Raw genomic sequence first — 14,790 nt, forward strand, 5'->3', positions numbered from 1 at the left:
TTTTCATGTATTCCAGCTAGAGTAGGCTCTGTTTCAAACTAAAAACTCTGTAGAGTACATTTTTTAATGCGCATTAACTGGTTTTTCTCCTGAAATTTATATTTTATTATTAATTTGCAATAGCATTTTACATATTAAGAGTTGCAGTTTTCCCCGTCATACTTAATGAATGTTTTCTTAATTCCCTGTTTACTGTCCCCCCTGCCCCCCCCCCCCCAGTATACAAGCATGTGCTTGAGGGCATGTGCAAGCCAGGGGTGGGTGGGGCAGAGGTGAGGCAGAGAGAGAATCTTAAGCAGGCTGCATGCCCAGTGTGGTGCCTGACAGGGGTGGGTTTGGGGGGCATGATCCCACAACCCTAAGATCATGACCTGAGCTGAAATCAAGAGTCCTCTGCTTAACCAACTCAGCTATAGACGTCCCAGTTTCCTGTTTAATTTTTAAATGAATCTGACAGTTCACTAATTTCAAACTACAGTAGAAATCTTAGTCCCTTTACCTAATATATATGAACATATGTATCTAAAGTATCATATAAATACAGTAATTTTTTAGAATAGTTCATGGCAGAAGAATATTTGAAAATTAGTGTAGGTAATAGTAACATTTTATGTTTCCTAATTTAGATTACAGGTTTCTGATCTTCTTCTCTTCTGCACCCTGTATTCCAGTAAATCTTTGCCTCTAAGCTGAAGTAATAGACAAGGTTATCGATTGGAGTAAGACTTAGTGGCACGAGGAAAGAGAAGTGAAACCCACACTTCTTCCCAGGGAAATTTTGGTGGGAAGTAGGGAGGTGAGAAAGGACAAGATAGGCATAGGATGAAGCTTACGTGTCTCAGAGAGAGTAAGGTGTTGGATACCTCAAGAAGCAGACCCAATACACTTTCTAAAATTTATTATTTTTTATTTTTTAAGTAAGCTGTGTGGGGCTTGAACTCATGACCCTGAGGTCAGGAGTCTCATGCTCTACCAACTGAGCCAGCCAGGCACCCCTACAGAAAATACTTTTAAACCCATTGATAATACTGAGACTCAGTGCTCCTTTAATTTTCTTGCTCCAATCTGAGATATACCCCCTTGAAGTAACCTTACAGCACAGAAGCTGTGCACTGGATTAATTGTTAAGGTTGTTAATTCTTAACACTCTTCAGCTGAGCATCTCCTGGACTCCAATGACACCTTCCCTAACCCTTCCAATCCAACTTTATCTCAGGTCTTGGCTTTCTTAAGTTTACTGTTCCTGGAGCCTTTAGAAATTCACTTGTGACTGAGAGACTTAGAAGTTCTTTCATTCCCCACAGAAAAAACTGTGAAGTAAGTCAGTTGTTTTATGAATCAACTTTCCATTTTAGCTACTGTGGTGGGGAAAAAAAAAGGTGGCTCACAACAGAGGCTGCAGGAAAAACTCCCTCAGATGAGGCACAGATTGGTAGATACCTACATGACAGCAAGAACTGAAATGTGTGGTCTACCTCAGTTGCAATTTACTTTTATCAGAGTAGCACTGAAAAAGTAGTTTTACTTGGCATCTTTGTTATACCAAATCTTCCCACCCATGAGCATGGTTTATACCTCTGTATGTTTAGCTGTATATGGATTTCTTATCTGTTTCTGGTCCATAGAAGTATTTATCACCATTTTTCCTACCAAGGGCACTTTTTAATGTTTTATATATTTAATGTTTTTATACATATGGATTATGTTATGTATAATCACTGTATATTTGCATATATACATTTACATTAGATAGCTATGTAAATGAATACATATATAAATTGTGTGTATATATAAAATCATTATACTAAGTGAATCAGTTTGAATTACTTCACCATTTTGGCCATAATCCCAGTGAATTCATTCTTGATTTTTATTATTTGAACTGATTTTTTGAAATACCTAATTTTATAACCAAAATACTGCTTCAAAGTGTTGTGAAAAGTAATTATTGGATATATTATATGAAATTTAAAAAATTCATGAAATATCCATTGCATAGACTTACATCTTTAGAGACTTAAGATAATAACAAAAGAAGAAAATATCAATAAAAATGTAGAAAATACTTTTTATAAAATGGAGTAGATATTTTAAGTAAAAGCAGATAATATGGTATTATAATTTTGATGGTTTTTCTGGGGGTCATTTGTTTTATATATAAGAGATGTTACTTACTCTTATTAAGTAATGTTTTAGATTCCGAAAAGGAGAAAATTAACTAGTATTTATGACAATTTTGTTTGAAGATCCAATTTAAAAAAAGTTCATACTTTGTTACAGAATGTATATTAACTTTATGAATACAATCGTATTATTTTTGCTTTGAGAACTTGTTAAACACTTTATTTTTCCCTCTTTATCATAAAATGACCATTTCTTGAAAGAAAGCAAATACTTTTTAATGTTTTATTCAACTGTTGATAAGAACACGATACTGCGTTAAATGAGACTGCATATGCATGATTTTTAAAAATTTATCAACATTTTTTTAAAGATTTTATTTATTTATTTGACAGACATCACAAGTAGGCAGAGAGGCAGGCAGAGAGAGAGGAGGAAGCAGGCTCCCTACTGAGCAGAGAGCCCGATGTGGGGCTGGATCCCAGGACCCTGGGATCATGACCTGAGCTGACGGCAGAGATTTTAACCCACTGAGCCACCCAGGTGCCCCCAAAATTTATCAACTTCTACTTGAACTAGTAGTCATAACCAGTATACTCCACATTCAGTGCTGTTTTCATTTGTTTAATCTCAATTTTTTCTTTGTTACTTAATTCTATGAGTTTCTTTTTCGTTATGTTAATTTGGTTATTTTTCCTGCTAAGTTTATATTGCTCTAAACAAAGGAAGTGGCTGGAGTAAATCTTGGTTCTTCTCCTGACAGCTCATTTTCAGACACACTGCTCTCTCTGAAGTTGTTGATCTGGCTGTCATAATTGCACACTGCCAAAGAACTGCTGGAACATATATTTGATCCATTGTATTATGCTGCACAGTTATCAATTGCCTGTCCATCTTGGCTCTGCACTTATTTTCATGGAAATTCTTTCTTGGCTATTCTTAGATATTCTCTATTTCCTTCTACTTCTACCCATCCATACCCTTTATGCATCTTAGGGGTTTAATGAATTAAACTCCAACATACACATTAGCTGCTGAAAATGCTAAGCTAACAGTCACAATCAAAACCATTCCTATAAACCTGTATTAGGAAATGCTGATTGCAGGGAACTTAATGGAAGTGTCCTACTTTCTGGAGTCATTTGTTTTGATGAGAGCCTGAGTGTAAATTCTGTACAAAATGCAGACTGCTATTATGCAGTTAATTATGTGCAAAGTAAACATGTACAACTGTAAATAGCAAAATGCCACCTAATAATGGATAGCTCCAGATTTATGGTATGCATGTCCAATCTGTAAAGGCTTCTATTCATGAATCTAAAATGAATGGAACATTACCTAAATGATCCAAAATGAAGGATTTAATACATTGCTCTACCCTTATTGCTACTTATTTCTTGTCAGCAGATTTTTCATTTTGCCTTAATTTATTGTACATAAACACTATGCAAATGTTTGGGTCATATTTAAAAACATATGGCTTGTGCTTATGATTACTGGTTAGGCATTTTATTACAAATTACTTGCTAAGCAAATCACTTTCTTAATTATACAGGTCAACATATAATCACCATGCCCACATGACTTGTTATACAAAGCTCCACTAAGTAAACATACTGTGCATGATTTAGGGAATATGTTTATATATTGTCCCCAACATATGTGTTAGGGTTGCCTCCTGGTTATTTCCATCAGTGCAAATGGAATTTTTTTATAAGGAACATTTTAAATTTTGTATTTTCTGTTACTATAGGGATTGTTTTGAAAATTGATACCAAATAAAATAAAATTTGATAGTTTTGTATCTATCCCCCAAATGAAAATAATTAAAAAGCTACTAACTAAATTTAAATAAGATTATATTTTATTAATTTGTATAACCATTTGTTTTGATTCTTCTTTGTTTCGAAAAGTTAATATGACTAACAAAAATGCCAAAATTTGACAACTTAAGGAATAGCTAAATATCTGGGTATTAAGAGAAAGAAATTGGAGGAAATAAAATGTAGCAGGATTACAATTAATTCACAGGATACATGCTGATAGAGTTTTGAGAGTTGGACACATACTTGACCTAAAGCATTTTATTAGTCAAAACAGACACAGAAAAACAAATAGTTAATAATACATTGTCAAACCAATCCACTATTTCAGAGAAACACATGGATTTTTTGTTCTAAAACTACAGAAGTGTATCCTGTGCATCCTTTTAGTGAAAATACTTTTTTATTTAAAAGAGATCCCAGATATGTCATTGTAGATTCGTGATTTGTAACAAATGTACCATCATAGTGTGGCATGTTGATAGTGGGAAGGTTGTGTGTGTAGTAGGGAGGACAAAGGGTGAAAGGGAATTCTCTGCTTTCCATTCCATTTTGCTATGGATCTAAAACAATTCTAAAATGTTTATTAATTTAAAAACATCCCAGACAATATTCTTATTATTAATTCTCATGACAGGTTGTAGGCTTTCCACATTCAAACCTTCCAGTATAAAAGGACAGAATGATTCTGTACAACTGAGTAAAAACTGCCTCCTGGGGGTAATGGGGAAGATGATGGGTATATAGGTCAAAACAGTGTAGTTTTGATGTGTGGCATTAAACAATGCCTCCATTAAGCTATTCCTGTAAATCAATGTGCATCCCAGATTCGAAATTGATACATATATCCCAGACTCTTATGAAGCATTTATATGGGTCCTAACTCATTAAGTCACCAATATATAATAAAATGGTTTTACAGTAGAAAAATTGGTTTGAGAATTTCTTCTCTGAAAGTAACCTAGAAGTAAGGCATGCACTGATAGAAGAGGTAACAAAAATAAATAAAATAGTTGGGAACGGTGGGGGCAGGGGTCCTTTTGGATGGAAAACAGATTACTTTATTTGTCTTACATACATTCTTTTGCACCAAGGCATTTGAAATCACATTAAACCAAGGGCTAGGTGTCTGATATACTTTGAGAAAAATGTTCAGGTGCTTGAGCATTTAGCTAACTGTGTCTTAGATCAAATTCTATATGCTGCAGCAAAAATCACTTTATTTCTTTTTAAAAAGTTTACATGATCATTTCACAAGGAGAAAAAACAGGTAACAGCAGATCCAAGTTCTTGTTTAAATTGCTATTGTTATTTTTTATTGTGGAACTGGAATAGATGGAATGCCAATGCATGAAAGGTCAAAATATGAAATCAATTACCATATTTGTGCAGTTCCAATTTCTATGCAAAGCATATGGCTTTTTTCCGTCTTGTTTGGATAATTACTCCCTTGCCATTTCTCATTGCTATTATTATCAGTGTTCTTTTCATACTTTTTTTTTGTGTGTGGTGTGTAGGGGGACATGATATTATTATGTACTTTTAAAATATTCTTCTGGCTTAATTGTACTGCATATCTGTTTATTCTAAAAATCAATAACTTTTTAAAAAGTGAATAAGATCAGAGAAAGTGAAAAACATAAGAAATGTTTCATAGCCTCAGTACAAAGATGACTATACAGTCTATTTGCTATATTCAATTTTTTAAAAAAGGTCTTCATTATTGATTAGAATTATGGCATTTGGGGTATAGAACAAAAGGAAAAAGGCAATTCGTAACAACTAAAATTAAAATTACAACCCTTTAAATAGAAAATTCAAGTTAAGTTTCTGTCAAGATTCTCTCAATATTTAAGTGTATGTTTAAGTCAATTGCCTCATTTTATACAAAAACAAACACTTCAAGGAGGAGGAGTCAAGACAGCTGAGGAGTAGCACACTGAGATGCCATCAGGTAGCAGGAGATCAGCTAGATAGTTTAATCAAACTATTCCGAGCATCTACAAATCCAACAGGAGAGCAAAGAGAAGAAGAAGAGCAATTCTAGAAACAGAACATTGACCACTTTCTGAAAGGTAGAACCTGCAGAGAAGTGAATCCAAAGCCATGGGAAGATAGTCCATGGGGGATGGGGCCGGCACCCGCAAGTGGTGGAGTAATGGAGCACAAAATCAGAACTTTTAAAAGTCTGCTCCACTGAGGGACATCGCTCCAGAGGCTAAGCCAGGGTGGAGCCCACGTGGGGCAGTGTGGTCCCAGGTGCCACAAGGTTGCAGAAGGATTGGGGGTGTCTGAGTGTCACAGAGCTCACAGGTATTAGAGTGGGGAAGCTGGCTACAGAGATGGAGCTGAGTGAGCTCTCAACTCGGAGTTACCTTAAACTGTGATCCTTGGTGTGCATAGTCAGGCCACTGTTTTTTGAGCAGGGATCCCACAAGTGGCAGATCTGCGGACACCCCCCCTGGAAGAGTGGCAGGGATCTGCTGGGTTTGGAGACTCCAGGTGGGGCTGTGTGCCAGAGACAGAGATGCTTAGTCACAGGCTGGGGGATGTTGGAGCGTGGCGGAGGCCAGGGAGATAGGAGTGATTGAGCGCTTTTCTCCTGAGCTCTTGGCTACTCTAGGCCGGAGATTGGGAGGTTGTCATTTTCATTCCTGTCCTCCGGAACTCTACGGGAAGTGGAAAACGTTCAGGGAACAAAAGCTCCTGAAAGTGAACCCAGGCAGTTTATTTAGCCCTGCCCCTGGCAAGGGCTATGCAATTCTGCCTCAGGCAAAGACACTTGAGAATCACTATAACAGTCACCTCCCCCAGAAGATCAGCAAGAAATCCGGCCAAGACCAAGTTCACTTATCAAGAAGAATAGAATTCCAGAGGAAGAGAAAGCAAAGCATGGAATTCATGGCTTTCTTCCCATGATTCTTTAGTCTTGCAAAGTTAATTAATTTTCTTAATTTTATTTTTTTCTTATTCTAATTTTTAGAAATTTTTACTCTTTCCTCTTTTAACGCTTTTTTAACTAGTTATTTTAACAATTTCTTTCATAAAAGAAAAATCTTTTTGAACCTTCATTATTATAGTCATATTTTATCCTTCATTGTATCTAACTTTATTTTTTGTATACACATAGGGTTTTTTCTTCTAAAAACTTTTGGGATACAACTTTTTCTAATAGATCAAAATATATCCTAAAAGCACAGGGCTTTGTTCTAGTCTCCAGCCTGAGCAAATTCTCTCCACTTTCTTTTTCCTTCTTTTCCCAACCAACTTGTCAACTCCTTTTTTCGATTCTTTTTTTTATATGTTCATCTTTATAGTCATATTCCATTCCCTTCATCATGTTCACCCTTAATTTGTGTGTGTGTATATTCTTTATTTAAAATCTTGGGAGGTAGTTTCTTCTAGGAGACCAAAAACTCCCAAAATTAAGTGGGTGGCTCTGTTTTATTCACTGGTCTAATATATATATTTTCTTTCCCCCCTCCCTTTTTTTTCCCCTTTTAATTTTATTTTCTGAACTACTTTTTACCCCCCTTTCTTCCCTGCATGATTTGGGGTCTCTTCTGATTTGGTTAATGCATATTTTCCTGGGGTCTTTGCCACCCTTTCAGTATTTTATTCTCTCCTTCATATATTCTTACCTGGATAAAATGACAAGGCAGAAAAAACTCACCACAAAAAAAAGAACAAGAGGCAGTAACAAAGGCTAGGGACCTAATCAATATGGACATTGGTAATATGTCAGATCTAGAGTTCAAATGACGATTCTCAAGGTGCTAGCTGGCTCGAAAAAGGCATGGAAGATACTAGAGAAACCCTTTTTGGAGAAATAAAAGCCCTTTCTTGAGAAATAAAAGAATTAACATCTAACCAAGCTGAAATAAAAGAAGCTATTAATGTTGCAATAAAAAATGGAGGCTCTTACTGCTAGGATAAATGAGGTAGAAGAGAGAATCAGTGATATAGAAGACCAAATGACAGAGAATAAAGAAGCTGAGCAAAAGAGAGACAAACAGCTACTGGACCATGAGGGGAGAATTCGAGAGATAAGTGATACCATAAGATGAAACATTAGAATAATTCAGATTCCAGAAGAAAGGGAGCAGAAGGTATATTGGAGTGAATTATCATAGAGAATTTCCCTAATATAGCAAAAGAGAACAAGCATCAAAATCCAGGAGGTGCAGAGAAACGCCCTCAAGATCAATAAGAATAGATCTGCACCCCGTCATCTAATAGTAAAATTTACAAGTCTTAGCGACAAAGAGAAAATCCTTGTCCAGCCAAGAACAAGAAACCTGTAACATTCAATGGTAAAAATATTAGATTGGCAGCTGACTTATCCACAGAGACCTGGCAGGCCACAAAGAACTGGCATGATATATTCAGAGCACTAAATGAGAAAAACATGCAGCCAAGAATACTATATCCAGCTAGGCTATCATTGAAAATAGAAGGAGAGATAAAAAGCTTCCAGGACAAACAAAAACTGAAAGAATTTATAAACACCAAACCAGCTTTACAGGAAATATTGAAAGGGGTCCTCTAAGCAAAGAGAGAGCCTAACAGTAGTAGACCAGAAAGGAACAGAGACAATATACAGTAACAGTCACCTTATAGGCAATACAATGGCACTAAATTCATATCTCTCAATAGTTACCCTGAATGTTAATGGGCTAAATGTTAATGGCACAAAATGGGTAAATGGCACAAAAACAGACACATAGATCAATGGAACAGAATAGAGAGCCCAGAAATAGACCCTCAACTCTACAGTCAACTAATCTTCGACAAAGGAGGAATGAATGTCCAATGGAAAAAACAAAGTGTCTTCAACAAATGGTGTTGAGAAAATTGGACAGCCACATGCAGAAAAATGAAACTGGACTATTTCCTTACAGCACACACAAAAATAGACTCAAAATGGATGAAGGACCTCAATGTAGAAAGGAGTCCATCAAAATTCTTGAGGAGAACACAGGCAACACCTCTTCAACCTCAGCTTCAGCAAATTCTTCCTAGACACATCAGCAAAGGCAAGGGAAGCAAGGGCAAAAATGAACTATTGGGGCTTCATCAAGTTAAAATGCTTTTTGCACAGCAAAGGAAACAGTCATCAAAACCAAAAGACAACTGACAGAATGGGAGTAGGTATTTACAAATGACATATCACATAAAGGACTAGTATCCAAAATCTATAAAGAACTTATCAAACTCAACACCTTAAGAACAAATAATCCAGTCAAGGAAAGGGCAGAGGACATGAACAGACATTTCTGCAAAGAAGATATCCAGATGGCCAACAGACACTTGAAAAAGTGCTCCACATCACTTGGCATCAGGGAAATACAAATTAAAACCACAGTGAGATACCACCTCGCACCAGTCAGAATGGCTAAAATCAACAAGTCAGGAAATGACAGATGCTGGCGAGGATGCAGAGAAAGGGGAACCCTCCTACACTGTTGGTGGGAATGCAAGCTGGTGCAGCCACTCTGGAAAACAGCATGGAGGTTCCTCAAAAAGTTGGAAATAGAGCTACCCTACGACCCAACAATCGCACTGCTGGGTATTTACCCTAAGGATACCTAAGGATACAACGTAGTGATCCGAAGGGGCATGTGCACCCGAATGTTTATAGCAGCAATGTTTACAATAGCCAAACTATGGAAAACCCTAGATGTCCGTCAACAGATGAATGGATGAAGAAGCAGTGGTATGTATATACAATGGTATACTGTGGAGACATCAAAAGATATGAAATCTTGCCATTTGTGACAATGTGGATGGAACTAGAGGGTGTTATGCTTAGCAAAATAAGTCAATCAGAGAAAGGCAATTATCATATGATCTCCCTGATATGAGGAAGTTGAGAGGCAACATGGTGGGTTTGGGGGGTAGGAAAAGAATAAATGAAACAAGGTGGGATTGGGAGGGAGATGAACCGTAAGAGACTCTTAATCTCACAAAACAAACTGAGGGTTGTTGGGGGGAGGTGGGTAGGGAGAGGGTGGTTGGGCTATGGACATTGGGGAGGGTATGTGATATGGTGATTGCTGTGAAGTGTGTAAACCTGGTGATTCAAAGGTCTGTCCCCTTGGGCTAATAATACATTATATGTTAATATGAAAATTAAAAAACAACAACAAAAAAAAACAAGCAACAAAAATACCCCAAACATTTGATCACTTTAAATTTTCTGTAGTGATTGTGTTTTGTAAAGTGTTAAGCTAAATTTCACCATAAATATTACTTAGCAATTAATATTTCAGTGGCTAAAATGCATTTTACCTGTGTTTCTTTTCTGCATGCTTTATCATGTTGGTCATTGGAAGTACAGAATTCCGTATTTCTTAGTTGTCCTCTTAATAGTGTGAAGCTTATTTTCAGGATTTTAACAATTTTTTTAAAAGATTTTGTTTGTGAGAGAGAGAAAGTATGTACATGAGCAGCCGGCAGAGGGAGAGGGAGAAGCAGGTTCCCCACAACGAGCCCAGTGTAGGACTTGATCCTAGGACCCTGGCATCATGACTTAAACTGAAGTCAGTGCTTAACTGATTGAGCCACCCTATTTTTAGGATTTTAAAAACTTTAGTTTATCTATTAACAGTGTAACTTATACACACACATACGATTGACTTTTTCCTTTTTGCGATCATCCTATCCTTTGGACTAGTTTTTAAACAGTTATTTGAAGATTCATAAAATATTTCTGACAGTTTTGTTTTAAAATGTAACAAATCATACTTCTTTCAACAATGTGTGCAAGTATATTTTCCTACATTACCTCAAAATTACCATTTTGAAAAATCTCCCAGCGTGGTAAAAAGTTATCAGTCATTTGCAATTTAATAATTTTCATTTCATATTATTATACATGATTTTATAACTGTTGGTCATCTGAACTTGCTCTTCTGTGAATTGCTGAGTCACTTATTTTATAGTTTTTCTCATGTACAGCTGGCCATTTTCTTACAATTTGTACAAAGCATATTGTGTCTTTGAAAAAATTAATCATGTTTGTACCTTGTGTGATATTTCAAATATATTGATTATTTTATAATATTTGCTTATTGGCTTTGTCTTAAGCCTAATTTTTAATATAAAACATTTTTCATTTTAGTTAGTTGACTGAAAAAGCACATTGTTTCTTTTATAACATTAAGATTTTACAGTATCTTGGTTAAGAATGACATGCTTTCCCCTGGATTGTACAAATAGTGTTTTAGTAAACCTTGCAAAGCCTACGGTCATCTTGGCAATAAACAGTGGACCTGAAACCAGACATTTATTTCCATGTCTTTTACATTTTATCATATATCTGTTACTTGAATACATAAGCTAGTAATTAAAACAGACTTTCAGTTTCTAAGGAAGGAAAGAATAAAAGGAGAGCAGGGAGAAATGGACAGATAATAGAGAACTTTAGACTATAAAATTAAAGTTTTTAATTCAAAACATATGTATCTGTTACATCTAGATTATTTTGAGAAACAAGTTGTGTTGTTAACTGTCATCAGCAGACCCATCAAGTGAAATTCAACACATTTCATAAAATTTTACTTTATCAATCAAAATTTCTAAAACAGCTGGTAATAATTCTACTTGAGAATGGAATTTGAGGGTGTATTTCAGTGCATACAGTAATGATGAACGAAAATGTAAAAGTGTATTAAATGTCATAAACTCTTTTAATAGCATCCTCCTGAAGATTTCATGGATTATACAAGATGGCAGCAGCTTGATGGGAAGCAAATTCTGAGACCATAATGTCTACCTGCAGGTTAGTTCACATACTGAATGGCAGTGTCTATGTCAGAGATGAATCTTATAATCATAGCTCTCTTGCAGCTTTAATTGAACAGTCATACACCTATTTACGATAAGAAGACCTTGTCTTTTATTTTAGCTTTAATACCAAAAGAGTTTGAAAGTTTAAATTGTTCATTTTGTTTTATTGTACCTTTCAAACCGTTCAGATTTCACTCAGTGGTATTCTTTCCTTTCCATCATAAGAATATGATGAGGAAAGTGGACATCCAATTAACCACTCACCTGACACCACACTTCCTCTTCAGAATATCTTAGCTTTGAGATACACTGAAGCTTGACTCTCATGACATTTCACTATCAAGCATTCAGGTGGATTGCATTAAGGACATTAATTTCCCTGCCAGTCTCTCAAAGCAGTGCTTCTGAAATGTCCAGTAATACAGCAAATATTGTAAGAAGACCTGAACTCATTGTCATAACACATAAATGTTGTTATTCAGTCTGCTGTACTGTCGCAACCTGCAGCTCTGTATAATAGTGGCATTTATGCATGATTCTCTTTGTAACGTCATCACATTATGCTATATTAAAAAGAAAGGTAAAGAAAATATGTAATGCAGTTGAATTAAAAAAAAAAAGATTTATTTTAGGTAGATTGCGCACATTTGAGTGGGAGGAGGGGGAAAAAGGGATGGAAAAGGGAGAGAGTTTCAACCGGAATCCATGCTGAGCATGGAACAGACACGGAGCTTAATCTCATGACCTTGAGATCTTGAGCTGAAATCAGGAGTTGGGTGATTAACTGACTGAGTCACCCAGAAACCCCTGTAATGCAGTTAAAAGTTAAAAAAAGCAAATTGTGTTTTCAGATTTCACCAGATGAAATACTTCATGTAAACAAGTATAATCTTTGGTGTTTTATTTATAAAAAAATAAGCATAGACATTTTAAAAATTTGCTCATCATTCCACAGAAGCATGCATTGTCTACCCTTATTATTTCGACTTTATTAAATACTCATAAAAATTAAAAAAAAATTTTTTTTTATAAACATATATTTTTATCCCCAGGGGTACAGGTCTGTGAATCACCAGGTTTACACACTTCACAGCACTCACCAAAGCACATACCCTCCCCAATGTCCATAATCCAACCCCCTTCTCCCAAGCCCCCTCCCCCCAGCTACCCTCAGTTTGTTTTGTGAGATTAAGAGTCACTTATGGTTTGTCTCCCTCCCAATCCCATCTTGTTTCATTGATTCTTCTCCTACCCACTTAAGCCCCCATGTTGCATCACCACTTCCTCATATCAGGGAGATCATATGATAGTTGTCTTTCTCTGCTTGACTTATTTCGCTAAGCATGATACGCTCTAGTTCCATCCATGTTGTCACAAATGGCAAGATTTCATTTCTTTTGATGGCTGCATAGTATTCCATTGTGTAGATATACCACTTCTTCTTTATCCAGTCATCTGTTGATGGCCATCTAGGTTCTTTCCATAGTTTGGCTATTGTGGACATTGCTGCTATAAACATTCGGGTGCACGTGCCCCTTTGGATCACTACGTTTGTATCTTTAGGGTAAATACCCAGTAGTGCAATTGCTGGGTCATAGGGCAGTTCTATTTTCAACATTTTGAGGAACCTCCATGCTGTTTTCCAGAGTGGTTGCACCAGCTTGCATTCCCACCAACAGTGTAGGAGGGTTCCCCTATCTCCGCATCCTCGCCAGCATCTGTCATTTCCTGACTTGTTGATTTTAGCCATTCTGACTGGTGTGAGGTGATATCTCATTGTGGTTTTGATTTGTATTTCCCTGATGCCCAGTGATATGGAGCACTTTTTCATGTGTCTGTTGGCCATCTGGATGTCTTCTTTGTAGAAATATCTGTTCATGTACTCTGCCCATTTCTTGATTGGATTATTTGTTCTTTAGGTGTTGAGTTTGCTAAGTTCTTTATAGATTCTGGACACTAGTCCTTTATCTGATATGTCATTTGCAAATATCTTCTCCCATTCTGTCAGTTGTCTTTTTATTTTGTTAACTGTTTCCTTTGCTGTGCAAAAGCTTTTGATCTTGATGAAATCCCAATAGTTCATTTTTGCCCTTGCTTCCCTTGCCTTTGGTGTTGTTCCTAGGAAGATGTTGCTGCGGCTGAGGTCGATGAGGTTGCTGCCTGTGTTCTTCTCAAGGATTTTGATGGATTCCTTTCGCACATTGAGGTCCTTCATCCATTTTGAATCTATTTTTGTGTGTGGTGTAAGGAAATGGTCCAATTTCATTTTTCTGCATGTGCCTGTCCAGTTTTCCCAGCACCATTTATTGAAGAGGCTGTCTTTTTCCATTGGACATTCTTTCCTGCTTTGTCGAAGATTAGTTGACTGTAGAGTTGAGGGTCTATTTCTGGGCTCTCTATTCTGTTCCATTGATCTATGTGTCTGTTTTTGTGCCAGTACCATGCTGTCTTGATGATGACAGCTTTGTAATAGAGCTTGAAGTCCGGAATTGTGATGCCACCAATGTTGGCTTTCTTTTTCAATATCCCTTTGGCTATTCGAGGTCTTTTCTGGTTCCATATAAATTTTAGAATTATTTGTTCCATTTCTTTGAAAAAGATGGATGGTACTTTGATAGGAATTGCATTAAATGTGTAGATTGTTTTAGGTAGCATAGACATTTTCACAATATTTATTCTTCCAATCCAGGAGCATGGAACATTTTTCCATTTCTTTGTGTCTTCCTCAATTTCTTTCATGAGTACTTTATAGTTTTCTGAGTATAGATTCTGTGCCTCTTTGGTTAGGTTTATTCCTAGGTATCTTATTGTTTTGGGTGCAATTGTAAATGGGATTGACTCCTTAATTTCTCTTTCTTCTGTCTTGTTGTTGGTGTAGAGAAATGCAACTGATTTCTGTGCATTGATTTTATATCCTGACACTTTACTGAATTCCTGTATAAGTTCTAGCAGTTTTGGAGTGGAGTCTTTTGGGTTTTCTACATATAGTATCATATATTCTGCGAAGAGTGATAATTTGACTTCTTCTTTGCCGATTTGGATGCCTTTAATTTCC

The sequence above is a fragment of the Mustela erminea genome, chromosome 4, assembly GCF_009829155.1.
Source record: "Mustela erminea isolate mMusErm1 chromosome 4, mMusErm1.Pri, whole genome shotgun sequence".
Taxonomy (NCBI): Eukaryota; Metazoa; Chordata; class Mammalia; order Carnivora; family Mustelidae; genus Mustela; species Mustela erminea.